Genomic DNA, 15,704 nt, shown 5'->3' with positions numbered 1-15,704 from the left:
TTAACTGGAAATAAAATAAACTACCCCACTCTATACATTTTAATGGCAAAGCAGTAATGCTTTTTGTCAGGATTTAATAGTTTCAAACAAATCAGATCATAGAATTTTGGCGGTATTTTCATTTGAAAGGGTGGGCATTCTAAACAGACTATTCAGCTATTCCATCTATGTATCTAGAGTCTCCCAAAATGCTCATTTGGCCAGAATGCCAGCATTTAAAGCATTATGTCGTAAGTATCATGTGTGATGTTAGAATATGCAAGTTTGAAAGAAAAGGCGGCCAATCTCATAATATTCATTCTTAGTAATTTCCTTGGATAAATAAATGTTCTTTTCCTTGGGTTCAACACTGATGTCCCCATATTCCCCCCATTTCTGAAATATACATGTTTGAATTTTGTCTTTAAAGCAGTTAAACTTTCCTTTATAGAAGCTAGACTTGAGAATTAAAGAGTCAATTAATCATTAGTTGAAAAATAAGACTTTTTTTTAGTAAAAAAAAAGTAATGAAGTAAACCTGGATGTATGTAGTTCCTTGGCATTAAGGCATTCAAATGTGTGATTTCTTGTTTAAAACAGGTTTTTATCATTATATAGACATAGCTTAAAGAAGAAAATACAACATTTGTTCTTCTTAATGGATGCAATTAATTTCAGGTATTCATTTTAACAATATGGGAATTACAATAGCCCTCAAGGCATAGGAATTTATTATGGTTTGGTTTTGGAAGAAAAAGAAAAGAAAAAGAGAAGTTATTTTGGCAGAGTTGGAATACCAAATTGTCATTTGTGACAGTATTGTTAGTAGTAAGCATTTTAAAGTCTAATAATTTAGAAGTGTGAAACTTTTCAAGAAAGACTGAATTAATTGGATATTTAAGGGAACAAAGGAGAAACTCATCTTTGCAGCCATCTTTAATGACCATTGTTCAATAGCAATAGAAATACTTTTCATTTGGTTTTTCAGATGTCTGGATATCAAGATACTCATAACCAGTTTAAGGTTCAATTTGGCTGCAGAAATAATTGTTGCATGGCTCTATAGGAAAAAAATGTCAATTTGCTGTTACACCCACCACACCCAATTTCTCTTGCAGTGGATTGAAGTGTTGGGAGTTCTGTGGAGGATTATGTTGAGTTGTGATTGCCTGGAAACAGAGTCTCAGATCTAAGGATAATATATATATTTTTTTATCCTTTACAATAAATCTGAGTCTCAGATCATCAGTGTTGTCTAGGGACTTCATACTATTCCTTTCTTTCTTTTCTTTTCTTTTTAAAATCATTGCTAGCTAGTTGTCAAAAGCCGCTGAGAACTTTCTGTATATTGTGCCATCCTCAAGGAGAGTAAATTGTAGTTCAGATATTTTATCCAGTCGCTAAGAGATGAGCTTTGATACACGTTCCAGATGTATTGCACAAATAAAAAGATTGATAACTTCCATAAGAACTTCCACATGCTATGCTTATTACTCATTTATAATGTGATTCTTATGGCCAAGGGCTGATTTTTGTGCCCTTGAATGGAGAGTCCTGGAGAAGTCAAGAATCTTAACCATTTAAGAAATTTTTAGAGTTCCCAGAGTACTGTGGGCTGGCAATGAGTTGTGTATCACTCTCTTTCACAAGAAACACAACCACTATCTCTCTACCTAGGCCTCTCCCTTGCTTCTTCCTCCCTACTCCAGTTTCCAAGTTCATCCTTAATTGCATCACCTTTCCTGGCCCTCTCCACTCCTTACAGCAGCTCAAAGACAATTTGTATCAGGATCACCTGGAAGCCCTTCACAAGCATAGATTCCTAAGCCCTTCTCAGTACTACTGCTTCATATTTAGGGGTGTGAGTGGCCAGGAAAAAGCCACAAGCTTTAAAACCACCATAGGTGATTTTTGTAGGTCCTCATTTTTCAGATCCACTATCCCAGTGATTCTCAAAAAGTGTGTCCCTAAACCAGAAGCATCAGCATCACCTGGGAACTCGTTAGAAATGCACTGATCCTGAACCTACTGAAGCAGAAACTGGAGGTGGGGCTCAACCATCTGATTTTTAACAAGCAAAAAATCTGATCCAGGCTGAAGTTTAAGAACTACTGTGCATGCTACCACTTTGGTGTACTTCCTGATTTGCTCTGTGTTCTCAGCTAAAAGCAATTGAGTAACTAGTATCACAGAAGAATTCCTATTGTCAAAGGGATCCAGGTAAACTGGATTATAATTTTATTTTACTCATCCAAGAACACTGAACATTCATCCACCCACCTAGTCATCCAAGATCTATCTAACAAGACATTTTAAGATCCAAATATGTAGGGGTTATCTAGAAATACTATTATGCATTTTGACCACACATCCACAATATAAAAATTCCTTGGAAAATTCAGTTGCTCTTAATTACTCACCAATGGAATACACATAGTTCTTTGGAATTATGTAATAAAAATGGGTGGTTTAATTCTAATTAAATTGCAACTGTTGACCCAATTGTGAGCCTAGCACTTTCATCAAAGATGCTATGTTAACTAATACTTAAGATACAGTTAGTCTATTGTCAAGATTAAAGCGGGACAGGATAATTTTTAATGAATGTTAAATGCCAACCCAAACTCAGCCTAGGGCACACTCATAGCTTTAAGCACTCCCTGGCCTTAAGATAATTTCAGCTGATGTTCTTTTCAATGAATTTTATTAAGAACTAAGAGGCAACATTTCTCTCTTCAAACTAGGCTGGAGTTGTGCTCAAGGGAATTTGCATAGATTTTGTTTTACATTTTTATTTTGATAATTTTGATTGTGATCTACAATCAGTTTTGTTTTTTTAAGCCAATGTATATTTTGATTTTGAATCAATCATAAGGTATTAGAGCTGGAAAGGTATTTAGTGATTAGCTTTTGCAAATTCACCTGGGGATGATTCCACCCTACTCTACCCTAGGAGACATATTGCAATGTCTGGAGACATTTTTAGTTGTCATAACTGGAGGGTACTACTGGCATCTAGAGGCCACAGATGCTGCTAAACATCCTACAATGCACACAGGACATCCTCTCACAACAAAGAATTATCCAATCAGACTGTCAATAGTGAAAGAAACCCTGTTTTAGAAGAAACTTCAAGCCCCCAAGATCAGGGAACTAAAAAATTCAGTGTAAGGACTCAAGATTTCTACACCCTGTCCACTGTTTCCCAGTACACCCTCAGGATCCTGCTAATTTTTTAAAAATTGTAAAAGTACTATCATACCATATAACATTTTAATACAGAGTCACAAATCACACAATTTAGCAGACTGAGCTATTTGTGGTGTGGAGTACAGTCTTTGGTTTTTCCACAGGCATATAGGTTTACATAGTTTTATTCAATTTCATATCCTGCTTTTCACATATGTTGTACATTTTACATATTGCTGCAAGCTTCATACTGATTTTTTTGTGTTCTCATAATGTTACTTTCAATGAATGAATGTATTTAACTATTTATCTGTTGTTGAACACTTAGCTTGCTTCCAATTTTTGCTGTCACGTGTTGAACTTGAAGACATATATCTTCTGCTACATTTAAATCTGTACTGGAATTAAATGCAGCAGAACTGGCTTCTGAGTCACCCAGTGGAGCAGTCCCCCAGCTGAATGTCCTACTTTCATATCTGTACACATGCTAAAGAGGTCAGTGATAGAATTGGGATCGTGTCTGAATTGTAATGACATGTTTCATGAATGCTTTAGAAAATCCCAACCATCTGGATGCTCTTTGGGGGATAAACTGAGTCTCCTGTTCATTTTAAGCTGTGGACTGAGGTTGTGACATTCACTTTTGCTTGAGAATTTATTGTATAGTTATTATACTTTGGGTGTCTTCCTTGAAGATTTTGCATGCGGCAGAGCTAATGTGAACTGTGAGTTCAGGGGATGTGGATGATTTGACTTCATGGAGGCTGCTTCTGTAGGTCTCATGCAATCATTTGTTGGAATTACTAAAGCAATGTTCTATAGTGTTAGCAACACTTTTTTTCATGGGGACCCTTTGCTAGTGGAATAAAATATAGATAGTTGAAGTGATAATTGGGTGATGGTGGTGGTGGCAATCGACAAAACAGTGGCAGCCCTCGTTGAGGGCTTCCTATAGGAAAGGACTCTGCCAAGCATTTACATGGATTTTCCCATGAATATCCATGCAGCAAATATGTAATTAACTCCTGTTCTGAATTAAGCCCCATGCTAGTCTTTTGGGGGGTTAGAGAGATTTAAAAAAAAAAAAAAGATTCAGACAGAGGCCCTGTCTTCAAGGAGCTTGTAGTCTGATAATCAGAGTATACCCTGAGTAAAGAAAAGAAAGCTTAATACAAGTAAGAAAGAATTCAGTTTAATAAAAAGTGCAGGGAGATCAGCTCGGTGGTTTGTGACCACCTAGAGGGGTGGGATAGGGAGGGTTGGAGGGAGGGAGACTCAAGAGGGAAGAGATATGGGAACATATGTATATGTATAACTGATTCACTTTGTTATAAAACAGAAACTAACACACCATTGTAAAGCAATTATACTCCAATAAAGATGTTAAAAAAAAAAAGTGCAGGTGGAATGCTTTGGGAACCAGTATTCATCTCAGCATTGTATTCACTGTCTCACTTGATGATCAAACAATGCATGAGAAATAATAGTAATCACAGAAGCTACCACTTATTTAGTGCAACTATGGCACTTTATATACATGATTTAACTTAATCCTTACCACGAAAATCTATTATTATTATTTTAATGACTATTACATATTACAGATGAGGACACTGATGCAAAGGTTAAGATCCTCAAGCAACATCACACAGCTTGTAAGTGGCAGAGCCAGGATTCAAATCCATGCCCATTTCCACAAAAACGTTAACTTAACAATGTAGGCTGTGTTGTCTGGCAAGGGCATTGTCTGCATTTTCAAATGACGAAATATATCCAGCGCCAAATTTGACGATCATCATGTCATCAGTGGGAGAGTTGGTTTTTTTGTTTGTTTGTTTGTTTGTTTGCGGTACGTGGGCCTCTCACTGTTGTGGCCTTTCCCGTCGTGGAGCACAGGCTCCGGATGTCCAGGAGCAGCTGCCACAGCTCATGGCCCAGCCGCTCCGCGGCATGTGGGATCCTCCCGGACCGGGGCACGAACCCGTGTCCCCTGCATCGGCAGGCGGACTCCCAACCACTGTGCCACCAGGGAAGCCCTATTTTTAAAACAATTTTGGTGGTACAATTCAATTTTTAAATTTTAATTTAATTATTTTTCTCTCATTCTTTTTTATAAACCATACATGAATAAAGCCATAAATATTTATTAATTCTTTTTTTCACATCTTTATTGGAGTATAATTGCCTTAAAATGTTGTGTTAGTTTCTGCTGTATAACAAAGTGAATCAGCTATACGGATACTTATAAACCCATATCCCCTCCCTCTTTGATCTCCCTTCCACCCTCCCTATCTCACCCCCCCATCCCACCCCTCTAGGTGGTCACAAAGCACCTAGCTGATCTCCCTGTGCTATGCAACTACTTCCCACTAGCTATCTATTTTATATTTGGTAGTGTGTATATGTCCATGCCGCTCTCTCACTTCGTCCCAGGTTACCCTTCACCCTCCCTGTGTCCTCAAGTCTATTCTCTGCATCTGCGTCTTTATTCCTGCCCTGCCCACCGGTTCATCAGAACCATTTATTTTATTTAGATTCCATATACATATGTTAGCATATGGTATTTGTTTTTCTCCTTCTGACATACTTCACTGTCTATGACAGACTCAAGGTCCAGCCACCTCATTACAAATTAACACAATTTCATTTCTTTTCATGACTGATATTCCATTGTATATATGTGCCACATCTTTTTTTTTCTTTTAATGTTTTTACTGGAGTATAATTGCTTTACAATGGAGTGTTAGTTTCTGCTTTATAACAAAGTGAATCAGTTATACATATACATATATCCCCATATCTCTTCCCTCTTGCGTCTCCCTCCCTCCCACCCTCCCTCTCCCACCCTTCTAGCTAGTCACAAAGCACTGAGCTGATCTCCCTGTGCTATGTGACTGCTTCCCACTAGCTATCTGTTTTACATTTGGTAGTGTATATATGTCCATGACACTCTCTCAGTTTGTCACAGCTTACCCTTCCCCCTCCCCGTGTCTTCAAGTCCATTCTCTAGTAGGTCTGCGTCTTTATTCCTGTCATGCCCCTAGGTTCTTCATGACCAATTTTTCTTTCTTTTTTTTTTTTTTTAGATTCCATACATATGTGTTAGCATATGGTATTTATTTTTCTCTTTCTGACTTACTTCACTCTGTATGAAAGACTCTAGGTCCATCCACCTTGCTACAAATAACTCAATTTCGTTTCTTTTTATGGCTGAGTAATATTCCATTGTATATATGTGCCATATCTTCTTTATCCATTCATCTGTTGATGGACACTTAGGTTGCTTCCATGTCCTGCTTGTTGTAACTAGTGCTGCAATGAACACTGTGGTACATGTCTTTTTGAATTATGGTTTTCTCAGGGTATATGCCCAGTAGGGGGATTGCTGGGTCATATGGTAGTTCTATTTTAGTTTCTTGAGGAACCTCCATACTGGCTGTCTCAGTTTACATTCCCACCAACAGTGCAAGAGGGTTCCCTTTCCTCCACACCCTCTCCAGCACTTATTCTTTCTAGATTTTTTGATGATGGTCATTCTGTCCGGTGTGAGGTGATACCTCATTGTGGTTTTGATTTGCATTTCTCTCGTGGTTAGTGATATTAAGCATCTTTTCATGTGCCTGTTAGCCATCTGTATGTCTTCTTTGGAGAAATATCCATTTAGGTTTTCCACCCATTTTTTTTTTTTTTTTTTTTTGCCGTACGTGGGCCTCTCACTGTTGTGGCCTCTCCCGTTGCGGAGCACAGGCTCTGGACGCGCAGGCTCAGCAGCCACGGCTCACGGGTGCAGCCGCTCCACGGCATGCGGGATCCTCCCGGACCGGGGCACGAACCTGTGTCCCCTGCATCAGCAGGCGGACTCTCAACCACTGTGCCACCAGGGAAGCCCTCCACCCATTTTTGAATTGGGTTGTTTGTTTTTCTGATATTGAGCTGCATGAGCTGCTTATAGATTTTGGAGATTAATCCTTTGTCAGCTGCTTCATTTGCCAATATTTTCTCCCCTTCTGATGGCTGTATTTTCATCTTGTTTATGGTTTCCTTTGTTCTGCAAAAGCTTTTAAGTTTCATTAGGTCCCATTTGTTTATTTTTGTTTTTATTTTCATTTCTCTAGGAGGTGGGTCAAAAAGCATCTTGCAGTGATTTATGCCACAGAGTGTTCTGCCTATGTTTTCCTCTAAGAGTTTTATATTGTCTGGCCTTATATTTAGGTCTTTAATCCATTTTGAGTTTATTTTTGTGTGTAGTATTATGGAGTGTTCTAATTTCTTTCTTTGACATGTAGCTATCCAGTTTTCCCAGCACCGCTTATGGAAGAGACTGTCTTTTCTCCATTGTATATTCTTGCCTCCTTTATCAAAACTAAGGTGACCATATGTGCGTGGGTTTATCTCTGGGCTTTCTATCCTGTTCCATTGATCTATATTTCTGTCTTTGTGCCAGTCTTGATTACTGTAGCTTTGTAGTATAGGAAGTCAGGGAGCCTGATTCCTCCAGCTCCGTTTTTCTTTCTGAAGATTGCTTTGGCTATTTGGGGTCTTTTGTGTTTCCGTAGAAATTGTGAAAATTTTTATTCCAGTTCTGTGAAAAAGTGCCATTGGTACTTTGATAGGGATTGCACTGAATCTGTAGATTCCTTTGGGTAGTATAGTCATTTTCACAATGTTGATTCTTCCAATCCAAGAACATGGTATATCTCTCCATCTGTTTGTATCATCTTTAATTTCTTTCATCAGTGTCATAATTTTTTGCATACAGGTCTTTTGTTTCCTTAGGTAGGTTTATTCCTAGGCATTTTATTATTTTTGTTGAAATGGTAAATGGGAGTGTTTCCTTAATTTCTCTTTCTGACTTTTCATCATTAATGTATAGAAATACAAGATATTTCTGTGCATTAATTTTGTATCCTGCTATTTTACCAAATTCATTGATTAGCTCTAGGAGCTTTCTGGTAGCATCTTTAGGATTCTCTATGTAAAGTATCATGTCATCTGCAAACACTGACAATTTTACTTCTCTTTCCAATTTGGATTCCATTTATTTCTTTTTCTTCTCTAATTACCATGGCTAAAACTTCCAAAGTTGTCTTGAATAATAGTGGTGAAGGTGGGCACCCTTGTCTTCTTCCTGATCTTAGAGGAAGTGGTTTCAGTTTTTCACCATTGAGAATGATGTTGACTGTGGGTTTGTCATATATGGCCTTTATTATGTTGAGGTAAGTTCCCGCTATGCCTACTTTCTGGAGGGCTTTTTATCATAAATGGGTGTTGAATTTTGTCAAAAGCCTTTTCTGTATCTACTGAGGTTATCATACGGTTCTTATCCTTCAATTTGTTAATATGGTTTATCACATTGATTGATTTGCATACATTGAAGAATCCTTGCATCCCTCGAATAAACCTCACTTGATCATGGTGTATGATCCTTTTAGTGTGCTTTTGGATTCTGTTTGGTAGTATTTTGTTGAGGATGTTTGCATCTATGTTCGTCAGTGTAGTTTTCTTTCTTTGTGACATCTTTGTCTGGTTTGTTATTAGGGTGATGGTGGCCTCGTAGAATGAGTTTGGGAGTGTTACCCCCTCTGCTATATTTTGGAAGAGTTTGAGAAGGATAGGTCTTAGTTCTTCTCTAAATATTTCATAAAATTCACCTGTGAAGCCATCTGGTCCTAGGCTTTTGTTTGTTGGAAGATTCTTAATCACAGTTTCAATTTCATTTCTTGTGATTGGTCTGTTCATATTTTCTGTTCCTTCCTGGTTCAGTCTTGGTAGGTTGTACTTTCTATGAATTTGTCCATTTCTTCCAGGTTGTCCATTTTATTTGCATAGAGTTGCTTGTGGTAGTCTCTCTGATCCTTTGTATTTCTGCAGTGTCAGTTGTTACATCTCCATTTTCATTTCTAATTCTGTTGATTTGAGTCCTCTCCATTTTTTTCTTGATGAGTCTGGCTAATGGCTTATCAATTTTGTTTATCTTCTCAAAGAACCAGCTTTTAGTTTTATTAACCTTTGCTATTGTTTCCTTCATTTCTTTTTCATTTATATCTTATCTGATCTTTATGGTATCTTTTCTTCTGCCAACTTTTTTTTTTTTGTTGTTGTTGTTCTTCTTCTTCTTCTTTCTCTAATTGCCTTAGGTATAAAGTTAGGTTGTTTATTTGAGGTGTTTCTTGTTTCTTGAGGTAGGATTGTATTGCTAGAAACTTCCCTATTAGAACTGCTTTTGCTGCATTCCATAGGTTTTGGATCATCATGTGTTCGTTGTCATTTGTCTCTAGGTATTTTTTGATTTCCTCTTTGATTTCTTCAGTGATCACCTCGTTATTTAGTAGCATATTGTTTAGTCACCAAGTGTTTGTATTTTTTACAGTTTTTTTACCTGTACTTGATATCTAGTCTCATAATGTTGTTGTCAGAAAAGATATTTTATACGATTTCAAATTTCTTAAATTTACTGAGGCTTTATTTATGACCCAAGATGTGATCTATCCTGGAGAATGTTCCATGTGCACTTGAGAGGAAAGTGTATTCTGTTGTTTTGGGATGGAATGTCCTTTAAGTATCAATTAAGTCCACCTGGTCTACTGTGTCATTTAAAGCTTGTGTTTCCTTATTTATTTTCATTTTGGATTATCTGTCCATTGGTGAAAGTGGGGTGTTAAAGTCCCCTACTATTCTTGTGTTACTGTTGATTTCCCTTTTTATGGCTCTTAGCATTTGCCTTATGTTGGGTGTGTAAATATTTACAATTGTCATATCTTCTTCTGGTATTGATCCCTTGATCCTTATGTTTTGTCCTTCTTTGTCTCTTGTAATAGTCTTTATTTTAAAGTCTATTTTGTCTGATATGAGAATTGCTACTCCAGCTTTCTTTTGATTTCCATTTTCATGGAATATCTTTTTCCATCCCCTCTCTTTCAACCTGCATGTGTCTCTGGGTCTGAAGTGGGTCTCTTGTAGACAGCATATATACGGCCCTTGTTTTTGTATCCATTCAGCCAGTCTATGTCTTTTGTTTGGGGCATTTAATCCATTTACATTTAAGGTAATTATCGATGTGTATGTTCCTATTACCATTTTCTTAATTGTTTTGTTTTTGATTTTGTAGGTGTTTTCCTTCTCCTGTGTTTCCCACCTAGAGAACTTCCTTTAGCGTTTGTTGTAGAGCTGGTTTGGTGACGCTGAATTCTCTTGGCTTTTGCTTGTCTGTAAAGGTTTTAATTTCTCTGTCACATCTGAATGAGATCCTTGCTGGGTAAAGTAATCTTTTTTGTAGGTTCTTCCCTTTCATCACTTTTAATATTTCCTGCCACTCCCTTCTGTCTTGCAGAATTTCTGCTGAAAGATCAGCTGTTAACCTTATGGGGATTCCTTTGTGTGTTATTTGTTGCTTTTCCCTTGCTGCTTTTAGTATTTTTTCTTTGAGTTTAATTTTTGATAGTTTGATTAATATTACTATTTCTCATATTAGAGAAGTTTTCAACTATAATCTCTTCAAATATTTTCTCGGACCTTTTCTTTTTCTCTTCTTCTCTAGGGATTCCTATCATTCGAATGTTGGTGCATTTAATGTTGTCCCAGAGGTCTCTGAGACTGTCCTCAATTCTTTTCATTCTCTTTCTTTATTCTGCTCTGCTGCAGTTGTTTTGACTCTTCTATCTTCCAGGTCACTTATCCATTCTTTTGCCTCAGTTATTCTGTTACTGATTCCTTCTAGAGTATGTTTAATTTCATTTATTGTGTTGTTCATCATTGTTTGTTTGCTCTTTAGTTCTTCTAAGTCCTTGTTAAAAGTTTCTTGTATTTTCTCCATTATATTTCCGAGATTTTGGATCATGTTTACTATCATTATTCTGAATTGTTTTTCAGGTAGACTGCCTATTTCCTCTTCATTTGTTTGGTCTGGTAGGTTTTTACCTTCTTCTTCATCTGCTGCATATTTCTATGTGTTCTCATTTTGTTTAAGTTAATGTGTTTGGGGTTGCCTTTTCACAGGCTGCAAGTTCATAGTTCATATTATTTTTGGTGTCTGCCCCCAGTGATTGAGGTTGGTTCAGTGGCTTGTGTAGGCTTCCGTGTTGCAGGGGGGGTGGGGGGGACTGGTACCTGTGCTCTGGTGGGTGGGGCTGGATCTTGTCCTTCTTGTGGGCAGGGCCGAATCTGGTGGTGTGTTTTGGGGTGTCTGTGAACTTAGTATGACTTTAGGCAGCCTCTCTGCTAATGGGTGGGTTTGTGTTCCTATCTTGCTAGTTGTTTCTCATGAGGTGTCTAGCACTGGAGCTTGCTGGACGTTGGGTGGAGCTGGGTCTTAGTGTTGAGACAGATGTCTGGGAGAGCTCTCACTGATTAATATTACATGGGGCCAGGAGGGCTCTGGTGGACCAATATCCTGGATTCGACTCTCCCACCTCAGAGGCCCAGGCCTGACACCCGGCTGGAGCACCAGGAGTCTACCAGCCACACGGCTTGGGAGAAAAGGAAAAAAAAAAAAAAACGAACAGATAGAACCTCCAAACTAATGGTAAAACAAATCTAAACAGACAAACTCACACAAAGAAACATGCACACACGCACTCACAAAAAGAGAAGAAAAGAAAAAAGGAAAAGAACAACCAAACCAATAAATAAACACACCAGTGATAACAAGCACTAAAAACTAAACTAAGATAAACATGAAACCAAAAACAAATCAGACACAGAGAGCAAATCCCAAGTCTACAGTTGCTCCCAAAGTCCACTGTCTCAATTTTGGTAACATTCGTTGTCTATTCAGTTATTCTACAGATGTAGAGTTTATCAAGTTGATTGCAGGGATTTAATCTGCTCCTCCTGAGGCTGCACAGAGAAATTTCCCTTTCTCTTCTTTGTTTGCACAGCTCCTGGGGTTCAGCTTTGGTTTTGGCCCCACCTCAGCATGTAGGCCACCCTCAAGTGTCTATTCCCCACCTAGTCATGAGGGGGTCAAAGCAGTGGCTGTTAGGTCTCTTTTGCTCACTCAGGCCAGGGAGAGGGAGGGGCACCATAGCCATAATTGGAATGCGGGGCAAGCCTGCAGCGGCAGAGGCTGGCATGATATTGCAACAGCCTGAGGCACACCATGTGTTCTTCTGTGGAAATTTTCCCTGGCTCACAGGTCCCTGGCAGTGGTGTGCTGCACAGGCTCCCGAGGGTGTGTGGTAGTGTGACCTGTGCTTGCATACAGGATTTTTGGTGACAGCAGCAGCAGCATTAGCAGTCCATGCCCGTCTCTGGGGTCCGAGATGATAGCCGCAGCTCATGTCTGGCTCTGGAGCTCACTTAGGTCGTGCTCTGCCATCTATGGGAAGAGCACAGGAAGTCCCTCTCCTCACGCACCCCAAAACAATGGTCTCTTGCCTATCCAGCAGCTCCAGACATTTTCCCGGACTCCCTCCTGGATAGCTGTGGCACACTAGTCCCCTTCAGGCTGTGTTCACGCAGCCAGCCCCAATCCTCTCCCTGGGGTCGGACCTCCGAAGCCTGAGCCTCAGCTCCCAGCCCCCGCCCGCCCTGTCGGGTGAGCAGACAAGCCTCTCAGGCTGGTGAGTGCTGGTCGGCACCAATCCTCTGTGCAGGAATCTCCCCACTTTGCCCCCTGCACCCCTGTTGCTGCGCTCTCCTCTGTGGCTCTGAAGCTTCCCCCCTGCCCACCCCCCATCTCTGCCAGTGAAGGGTCTTCCTAGTGTGTGGCAACTTTTCCTCCTTCACAGCTCCCTCCCAGAGGTGCAGGTCCCGTCCCTATTCTTTTGTCTCTGTTTATTCTTTTTTCTTTTGCCCTACCCAGGTATGTGGGGAGTTTCTTGCCTTTTGCAAGGTCTGAGGTCTTCTGCCAGCATTCAGTAGGTGTTCTGTAGGAGTTGTTCCACATGTAGATGTATTTTTGATGTATTTGTGGGGAGAAAGGTGATCTCCACATCTTACTCCTCTGCCATATTGAAGATCTCTTTAATTTAATTTTTAGAAATTCCTGCTTATAACTCATGTAGAGGACATAAGGCCAGAATAGATTGGCCTTATAAATTGCTTATAAACTCATCCAGAGGCCAGAGCAAAAACTAACACCATTAAAACCAAAATACCACTATTTACAATAGCCAAGACATGGAAACAACCTAAATGTCCATCAACAGATAAATGGATAAAGAAGATGTGATGTATATATACAATGGAATATTGCTCAGCCATAAAAAATAATGAAATAATGCCATTTGCAGCAACATGGATGGACCTAGAAATTATCATACTAAGTGAAACAAGTCTGAGAAAGACAAATATTATATGATATCACATATATAGATTCTAAAATACAACACAAATGATATTTATGAAACAGAAACAGACTCACACACACAGATAACAAACTTATGGTTACCAAAGTGGGAGGGATAAATTAGTAGTTTGTGATTAAAATATACACACTGCTATATATAAAATAGATATACACCAAGGGCTTTCCGTATAGTACAACAAACTACACTCAATATCTTGTAATAACCTACAATGGAAAAGAATCTAAAAAAGAATATATATATGTATAACTGAATCACTTTGCTGTACACCTGAAATTAACACAACACTGTAAATCATCTACATTTCAATAAAAATTTTAAGAAAACAAAGATCCATGTGGTCTGGGTATAAATAACTCCTAAGGCATGCATCACTTTTCTCAGTGTGCTGGTACCTTTCTGTAGATTGTTGTTTCAGAGTGTGACATAGATGGCAAGAGTGAGTCGTTTGGACCAAGTGCCACCTAGAAAAGTCTAGGCCAAGAAAGATATTTTTTCTGTTTTTGGGGAAAATGATGAAGTCGATTTTAAACAGTGACTCCTACTTGTTCAGGCAAGCAGTGGAGAGAGGAATGCATCTAACAAAACAAGAGATTGAAAAATATGTCTCTATTTCCCTTTGGCATAAAATCAATGACACACAGTCAGAGACACATAAGAGACCATAAGAGACTTGTGCCCCAGCCTAGAGCTTGACCAGTGGCCTCACCAGACAGGCCTGGGTTGGCAGTGTGAAATGGAGAGGTGTGTAAGTCATTCCAACTCCTCTGCAGTTAAAGTATGCGTAAATGCAACAGAATGAGCTTGTACGCATGTCCATTGTGTTCCACTAATATCAGGGGACTTTGCATTTTTTGGAAATTCTGGTTTACAGAATATAGTATCATGGGTAGGATTTTCAGATATCTGAGACTTTTCTCAGTTTTTTTTCTTCTAAAAAATATAATTTTAGAGTGCTTAGGATATGCTAGGCACTGTGAAATTTTTATTTAATTCTCTCAGAAACCTTATAAGATTATAGTTTATTATAACAATTTTATAATTTTTTAGATAATGTAACAGAGACATGGGAGAGACTCAGAATCACAGAGCTAACAAATGGTATAGACTCACCTCAAACTCCTAAGGTTCTGTTCATAACCACTGTTCCATAATGCCTAGAGAAGAAAATACTGCAAATTTTATTTAACTGCCTACTTTTGGAAGAAAACTTTCTTAGTAGCTTCAATCACTAAGAATAGCATTGACTGAGAACCTTGTTCTTCAAACCAGGTCCTGGGCCTTTGGCAAGGTGGCTAATGTGTCCCTTAATGTGTCTGTTCCACCCTCAAATCTGATGAGCAGTTCTTCTGAAGGTGTTACACAGAGCTGGGTACAAATCCTGCCTCTACCACTTAAAGGCTGTCTTTTCTTGACCAAGTCATTTGCCCCCTCCAAGCCTCAGCTTGCTCATCTGTAAAATGGGCACAATGATAATTTCATCCTTATAGTGCTATGTGGAATATTAAATGAGAGGAGATAGGCATGGAGCTGAGCACAAGACCTGAAACATCCTGGATGCTCAATTCAATACTGAGAAAATGGAAAAATTGAAAAAGAAAGCATTGCGAGACTCATAGGAAGTCTTATAAAAAAGGTTAACTTGAAAAACATCTGCTGCAGTCCTTGTGGACAGAAATGTACATATAAAGTAGCCACATTTGTCCATGTAGCTTGTCTATAGAGAACACACGGCTAATTTTGGCCCCTGTACAAATTCCAAGGCAGACCACAAGATAACTCATGCATATCTTGAGATTTCCCACAAATACCATAGCTCCACAGCATATGCAATCCCAGTCCAGATGGCTCAATCTCCCTCAATTCCCTCTCCACCTCCGCTTCTCCCAAAAGTTACTGGAGCACGCCTGGCCCTGTGGCTTAAATCTCAGCCGAAATTAGGCTAATCCCTGGGGCACTTCCCTGGAAATCCAGCTGCATCCCTCATTCCCTTCAAGTCATAACAAGTGAGCAAGCCCTTCCTCCTCTGCCATTCTGAGAAAATTCTCCCACAGAGTTGGAGATAAGAATTTGGCATGGTGACATTTCCAGGAAATACACAGCATTGCTCTGAGCTGTGGGTAACCTTTATCCACACTTCTGCCAGATTTTCTTGAAGGAAAATGTTTTTAAAGGCCCAATCTTTCCTAATAAGATAATTTAGACTCAAAGCAGAATAATCATAGGTGA

The 15,704-nt window shown here is 39.0% G+C and overlaps 1 protein-coding gene across 1 annotated transcript in view; it reads left to right on the top strand.

Moving 5' to 3' along the window:
• The window catches only part of COL6A5 (collagen type VI alpha 5 chain), a 117,346-nt gene that overhangs the window by 88,834 nt on the left and 12,808 nt on the right, over positions 1-15,704 (top strand). The window lies entirely within an intron of this gene.

The sequence above is a fragment of the Delphinapterus leucas genome, chromosome 4 (assembly GCF_059928025.1).
Source record: "Delphinapterus leucas isolate spDelLeu-1000000601 "Yukka" chromosome 4, BTC_Dleu_Yukka2, whole genome shotgun sequence".
NCBI lineage: Eukaryota > Metazoa > Chordata > Mammalia > Artiodactyla > Monodontidae > Delphinapterus > Delphinapterus leucas.
The sequence above is the reverse complement of the archived record's forward strand: the minus strand, read 5'-3'. Positions and strand labels throughout refer to the sequence as shown.